Source organism: Arachis ipaensis, chromosome B5 (genome assembly GCF_059453495.1).
Source record: "Arachis ipaensis isolate K30076 ecotype BB chromosome B5, ASM5945349v1, whole genome shotgun sequence".
NCBI classification, from domain to species: domain Eukaryota; kingdom Viridiplantae; phylum Streptophyta; class Magnoliopsida; order Fabales; family Fabaceae; genus Arachis; species Arachis ipaensis.
In genome coordinates this window covers 131,245,824-131,253,224 of record NC_142440.1, presented here as the reverse complement: position 1 = coordinate 131,253,224, position 7,401 = coordinate 131,245,824, and the positions used below count along the sequence as shown (strand labels likewise).

Here is a 7,401-nt window from a genome sequence, read left to right as displayed (position 1 = left end):
ACAAGGATTGTGCTTCCAGCACCAATCCAGCATCACTCTCGCACAGAATGCGACTGTGCACCCTTTTACGTCGAAAACTTAGGGCACGCGGCCGCGTGGGGTAATTTGTGCCATTGGCACGACTCCAGCGCTACTCCTGTGTAACTTTCTGTTCATTTTTATTTTTCTTTACTCCCCCTGCCACGCGGACGCGTCGCGCAGTGAAATTTTTTTTTTTTTTTACTAAAAGTGAAGAAAAGAACGATCATACCGCGGTGGGTTGTCTCCCACCAAGCACCTTGCTTTAACGTCCGTAAGTTGGATGCTCCACTAGCTCAATCTGCTGCTATGTGGGGATCTTCCAAGTGGAGGATCTCAAGCTCCTTGCTTTCCTGCACTTTCTCACTATGGTACAGCTTCAGGCGGTGTCCATTAACCTTAATAAGTTCAGAGCTTGAAGGATGGCTTAGGTGATAAACTCCGTACGGTTCAGCCTTCTCTACTCTGTATGGACCTTCCCATTTTGATCTTAACTTACCGGGCATTAGCCTTAGTCGAGATTTGTAAAGGAGGACGAAATCTCCAGGTTGAAATTCTTTCTTCTTGATGTTTTGATCATGCACAACTTTCATCCTTTCCTTGCAAATTCTGGAATTCTCATAAGCTTCTAGGCGAAGGTTCTCCAGTTCCTGCAGTTGCAACTTCCTTTCAGCTCCGGCCTTCTCAATTTCCATGTTGCACTCTTTAACTGCCCAGAAGGCTCTGTGTTCGATTTCAACTGGGAGATGGTAAGCTTTTCCATAAACTAAGCGAAAGGGACTCATCCCAATGGGTGTCTTGTATGCTGTTCTATATGCCCACAGTGCATCTTGTAGCCTGGTGCTCCAGTCTTTTCTATGAGGCTTCACTATCTTTTGCAAGATACGCTTAATTTCTCTGTTCGACACCTCGGCTTGCCCATTAGTTTGGGGATGGTAAGCTGTTGCAACTTTATGGATTATCCCATGCTTATTCATCAATTCTGTTAGTCTCCTGTTACAAAAATGGGTGCCTTGATCGCTCACAATCGCTCGTGGTGATCCAAAACGGCATATAATGTGGTTTCTCACAAAGGAAACAACACTGTTAGCATCGTCAGTGCGGGTAGGGATTGCTTCCACCCATTTGGAAACATAATCCACAGCTAACAATATATAAAAATATCCACTAAAATTTGGAAATGGACCCATGAAGTCAATCCCCCATACATCAAAAATTTCACAGAAAAGCATATAGTGTTGAGGCATCTCATCCCTCCTGGATATATTACCAAATTTTTGGCATGGGATACAAGATTTGCAAAACTCAGCAGCGTCTCTAAAAAGAGTAGGCCACCAGAATCCACAGTCTAAGATCTTTCTAGCTGTTCGTTGAGGGCCAAAATGTCCTCCACTCTCAGATGAGTGACAGGCCTCTAAAATGGACTGGAATTCTGATTGAGGCACACAACGTCTAATTATCTGGTCAGAGCCACATCTCCATAAATATGGGTCATCCCATATATAATATTTAGACTCACTTTTCAGCTTGTCACTTTGATGTTTAGAAAAATGTGGAGGAAATGTGCGGCTAACTAAATAATTAGCAACAGGTGCATACCAAGGGACTACCTCAGATACTGCTTGTAGGTTATCAAAAGGAAAATTATCATCTATAGGAGTAGAATCATCCTTAATATGTTCAAGGCGACTCAAGTGGTCTGCTACTAAATTCTGATTACCACTCCTATCCTTTATTTCTAAATTAAATTCTTGTAGCAGCAGTATCCAACGTATAAGCCTTGGTTTGGACTCCTTTTTAGCTAATAGATACTTTAGAGCTGCGTGGTCCGAATACACTACTACTTTGGTACCAAGTAAATAGGCCCAGAATTTATCCAGAGCAAAAATAATAGCAAGAAGTTCTTTCTCAGTAGTAGTATAATTGGACTGGGCAGTGTCTAAAGTCTTAGACGCATAGGCAATAACAAAAGGATCCTTACCTTCACGCTGAGCCAGTGCTGCTCCTACTGCATGGTTGGAAGCATCGCACATGATTTCAAACGGCTGGCTCCAGTCGGGTCCTCTCACAATTGGGGCTTGAGTTAGAGCAGTCTTCAGCTTATCAAATGCTTGTTTGCAATCTTCACTGAACTCAAACTCAATGTCCTTCTGCAGTAATCTGGATAAGGGAAGTGCCACCTTACTAAAGTCTTTAATAAATCTCCTGTAGAAACCTGCATGGCCAAGGAACGAACGGACTTCCCTCACAGAAGAGGGGTAAGGTAAACTAGAAATAACATTCACCTTTGCTGGGTCTATAGAAATGCCATTATTAGATACCACATGTCCTAATACAATCCCTTGTTTTACCATAAAGTGGCATTTTTTGAAATTCAATACAAGGTTTGTATTAATACATCTATCTAATACTCTAGATAATCCCTCTAAGCAAAGGGTAAAAGAATTACCATAAACGCTAAAATCATCCATAAAAACTTCCATACAGTCCTCAGTAAGATCAGAGAAAAGACTCATCATGCACCTTTGGAAAGTAGCTGGTGCATTGCATAAGCCAAAGGGCATTCTCTTATAAGCATAAGTCCCAAAAGGACATGTAAAAGTAGTCTTTTCCTGATCCTCAGGAGCTATATGAATCTGGAAATAACCTGTGTAACCATCTAGAAAGCAATAATGTGATTTACCTGACAGGCGATCCAGCATTTGATCAATGAATGGAAGTGGGTAGTGATCCTTACGGGTAGCTTGGTTGAGACGCCTGTAATCAATGCAGACTCTCCAAGCATTCTGAACTCTAGTTGCTATGAGCTCTCCATGCTCATTCTTCACTGTAGTGACTCCAGACTTCTTGGGCACCACTTGTACTGGGCTTACCCATTCACTGTCTGAAATGGGATATATGATACCGGCCTCCAATAGTCTGGTCACCTCCTTCTTGACAACTTTCAAGATGGTGGGATTCAATCTTCTCTGGGGTTGACGGACAGGTCTTGCTCCCTCTTCTAAAAATATTCTGTGCTCGCATACTTGAGGGTTGATTCCCACTATGTCTGCCAAGCTCCACCCAATTGCCTTCTTATGCTTCCTCAGCACATCAAGTAGCTGCTCTTCTTGTTGAGAAGTCAGTTCTCTTGCAATAATAACCGGAAGCTTTTGCTCATCCTCAAGATAAGCATATTTGAGATGTGGAGGAAGAGGTTTCAATTCTAACTTTTGATCATGGGCAGGCTCTGGATTATCTGGAGCTCGTGAAAATGGCGAAGTGCCCTCACTGTCAGTTAAGAGGGTCCCCACACTCGGACCTTGTCCAGTGTGCCTCTCTTCAAACTCTTCTTTTTGAACTTCAGCCACACTTTCGTCTATGACATCACACTGGAAGATAGAACGATCTTCTGGGGGGTTGTTAATGACTCCATTCAGATTGAAGATCACTATGTGGCCATCTATTTCAAAGGAGTATGTTCCTGAAAAAGCATCCAATTTGAATTTTGATGTCTTCAGGAATGGTCTTCCAAGTAGGATCGATGATGGCTTATCTGAATCATTATGGGGCATCTCCAAGATATAAAAATCAGTGGGAAATGTGAGCCCTTTAATGTTCACCAAAACATCTTCAGCAACTCCAACCACTGTAATAATGCTTTTATCTGCTAACACAAAACGAGCTGCCGACCTTTTTAAGGGAGGGAGCCTCAAAACATCATATATGGACAAAGGCATTATACTGACACATGCTCCTAAATCACACATGCAATCATAAATTACTACACCACCAATAGTACAACTAACTATGCAAGGACCTGGATCACTACATTTTTTAGGTAATCCTCCCATTAAAGCAGATATAGAACTACCTAAAGGAATAGTTTCTAATTCATTAATCCTGTCTTTATGGATACATAAGTCTTTTAGAAACTTTGCATATTTAGGTACCTGCTGAATAACATCAAAAAGAGGGACAGTTACCTCGACTTTTTTGAATATCTCTACCATTTTAGGATCAGGTTCCAGCTGCTTCCTGGGCTTCCTTGCAAGCTGTGGAAATGGAATGGGAACAGTGGTTTCCGTGGTGCCTGCACCTTTTGGTGCTTCTTCTTGTGGTTGAGCTATCTCTTCTTCAGCTATGTCCTGTATATCCTCTTCCTCTTCAACATCTTCGATTTCCACCACCTCTTCAGCTGAGGCGTATTCTGGTGAGCTTGGTTCCTCCTGATTCCTCTCCTGTAGTGTAGTTCCAGACCTCAGGGTGATGGCATTAATGCCTCCCTTTGGATTGGATAATGGTTGAGAGGGGATTCCAGTGGTGCTTGAAGGTTGGTTACTGGAATTTTGTGCTGAACCAAGCTGTGTCATAAAAGCTTACAGAGTAGAGGTGAGACCATTCAGACTGGCATTAATACTGTTCACGATGGTACTTTCCATGGCCAGTTGTCTTTTCTCAAAAGCTTGTAATAAATCTTCATTAGAAGATACAGAAGAATGAGTAAATTGAGAGGTTTGCTGCTGATTGTTCGGTGGTCCTTGGTTTTGCCTCAGGTGAGGTGCTCGGTAAGGTTGATTTTGCTGCCTGTTGTTGTTATTATTCCACCTCTGATTTCCCTGATTATCTCTACCTCCCCTGTTATTGTTGTCCCTCATATTCTGGTTTGAATTGTCCTGCCATCTATGGTTATTATTTCCACTTTGATTGTACCCTTGGTTGGGGCGGTCATAGAAGTTGTGAGTGGATGCCACCATGTTGTCTTCTTGTTGGAGCTGCGGGCATTCATCAGTGTAATGGCTGTAATCAGCACAAATTCTGCAAATTCTTTGTGGGACTAGTTGTTGGTTTTGCTGCGGTTGAGTTTGTTGAGCTTGTTGATTCAACTGCATTTGCTTCAGCAGGTTGGTCATCTTACAGATGCTTTGAGTTAGAGCAGCAGTCTCTCTGCCAGAAGATACTTCTGCAACGGCTTTTGAACGGCCTTGCTTCTGTCTGTGGTTCCGAGTAGATTCAGCTAAATCACTGATCAATTGCTAAGCTTCATCAGTGGTCTTGTACTTCTTCATAGACCCATTGCTGGCACTTTCCAATGTGGTCTTATCTTGGGGCCTCATACCTTGTGTGATATAGCTGAGTAGCACGATCTTGTCAATCATGTGGTGAGGGCACGCTTCCAGAAGATTATTGAAGCGCTCCCAGTATTCAAAGAGAGTCTCATTGTCATCCTGAACAATCGTAGAGATATCATTCCTCAGTTTATCAGTAACTTCAGATGGAAAGAATTTCTCCAGAAACTCCTTTCTGAGTGTATCCTAGTTGGATACATTTGCTAAAGGTTGAGTGTAGTACCACTTTCTTGCTTTTCCCTCAAGAGAAAACGGAAAAGCTTTCAGCAGAATTGAAGTTTCATCAGTGCCGTCACGTCTGACAGTAGAACAGGCTGCCTGGAAATCTCTCAAGTGCTTGATAGGCTCTTGAGCAGGTAGGCCATGAAACTTGGGCATCAAATTTAACAGTGCGGTCTTTATTTCAAAATCAGGAGCTCCTTCCTCCTAAATGGTAACTCTTCTAGCTGCCATGTTTTCTGCACGTAAAACAACCGAATCAGTAGAACGGGGGCTGGTTTCTTTCTCAGATTCACTTTCAAATCTGCCCTCAGAGCGGGCTAACCTACGCTGTTCTCGCCTTATTCGTGAAATAGTCCTTTCAATTTCAGGATCGAATATTAGCAAGCGCGGATCAGGAAGTGAACGCGTCATTTGACGGAAGAAACATGCAGCTCATAGTAGCAAAATTAAACAAAATGCAAATAAATAAATTCTAATTAATAAAATTAGCACTCTATTGTAACTCCCCAGCAACGGTGCCAAAAATTGATGGGAAGCAGAAGCTGATGAATTAAAAAATTATTAAATTTGATACGTTGCAAGTATAGTTCTTAATTCACCAAAAATCTGCCTATCAATTTAGAAATGTGTCACAAAGAGTTTAAATCAAAATTACTGGAAGTTTTAAGTCCCAGGTCGTCTCCCAACGAGTTGCAGAGAAGGGTGCTATCTTATTAATCAGAGGTTCGAAGAAGTTGAGGTAAGTAAATTGGAATGTAAACTGAGGAAAATTAAATGATATGAATAAAAAAAACCTTGATTGGGAATTGATTAGTTAGAATCTCTATCATTGATGGAATGATTTTTTAGATGGATTTATAATTAACGGTTACTCTGTTTAGTTATCCTTTACTAGGTAAGGGAAAGTCAAACAAGTTGGATTACTAGATCCGTTCACGAGTTACAACCCACTTAGTTCAAGGGATTGACGTTGGTGACAGGATAGCAATTCAACAATTAACCCAATTACAAATTTTCTTTCAATCCTTCCAACTCAATAGTTCCTTTTCAATCAATTCCCCATCAAGTAATGAAACTACTCACGCATTGTAAATAATAAACCCGTAACACATAAAAGGGAATTAAAAGAAGACATGATTATTGGAATTGAAATTGAATTAAAAAGAAATAATCCTTGCATTAAATAATCATAAAAGTATCTGAATAATAAAATTGAACAAAACAAAGAATATGGAAGAATAAAACCAAGTTAAGAAAACAAACTAGAATGATGAAGTCTTGATGAGGAAATAACTCTTCTCAATGTTCCAATGCTAAGACCAATTGAAAATTAAAATTCTAAAAACTAGAGAGAAAAACCTAAGAGAGTGAAAAACTAGATCTAAAACTACTGAATGAATGTGTGTGTTGTTTCTGTATATTCTCTGACTCTAGTCTGCTGTTCTGGGACGAAAACTGGGCCGAAATAAGGTCCAAAAATCGCCCCCAGTGAATTCTGCAGATTATGCAGATCGCACATGTCACGCGATCGCGTCGTCCATGCGGACGCGTCGCTTGCGGTTTTTCCTCTCCACACGTTCGCGTCGTCCACGCTACCGCGTTGCTTGCGCTTTCCAATCCGCGCGGCCGCGCAAGCCATGCGGCCGCGTCACTGCGATTTGCGCTGCTTCGCGCGGTCGCGTGAGCCATGCGACCGCGTCACTTCTCGCTGGTTATCTCCTTAAATTCTTGTGTTCCTTCCATTTTTTGATAGCTTCCTCTCCAATCTCCATCTCATTCATGCCCTATAAAGCCTGGAACACTTGACACACAGATCACGACATCGAATGGAATAAAGGAGAATTAAAATTAAATAATTAAAGTCTCTAGGAAGCAATTTTCAAACATGTACTGAATTTAGGAAGGAAATCTAAATGCATGCTAAATTGATGAATAAGTGGGTAAGGATCATGACAAAATCACACAATTAAACAAAATATAAACTATAAAATAGTGGTTTATCAACCAGGGATGCTAAATCCTTGACCCTACTGGATCTGTGGACCCCACAAAA

At 41.3% G+C, this 7,401-nt stretch overlaps 1 non-coding gene across 1 annotated transcript; it reads left to right on the top strand.

Annotated features, from left to right (window-relative positions):
* The first annotated feature begins 5,150 nt into the window (after positions 1–5,150).
* Positions 5,151–5,258, top strand: LOC148565802 (small nucleolar RNA R71). The gene has a single exon (XR_015884045.1). It is a non-coding gene; the product is annotated as a small nucleolar RNA R71 (small nucleolar RNA).
* Positions 5,259–7,401: the final 2,143 nt, after the last annotated feature.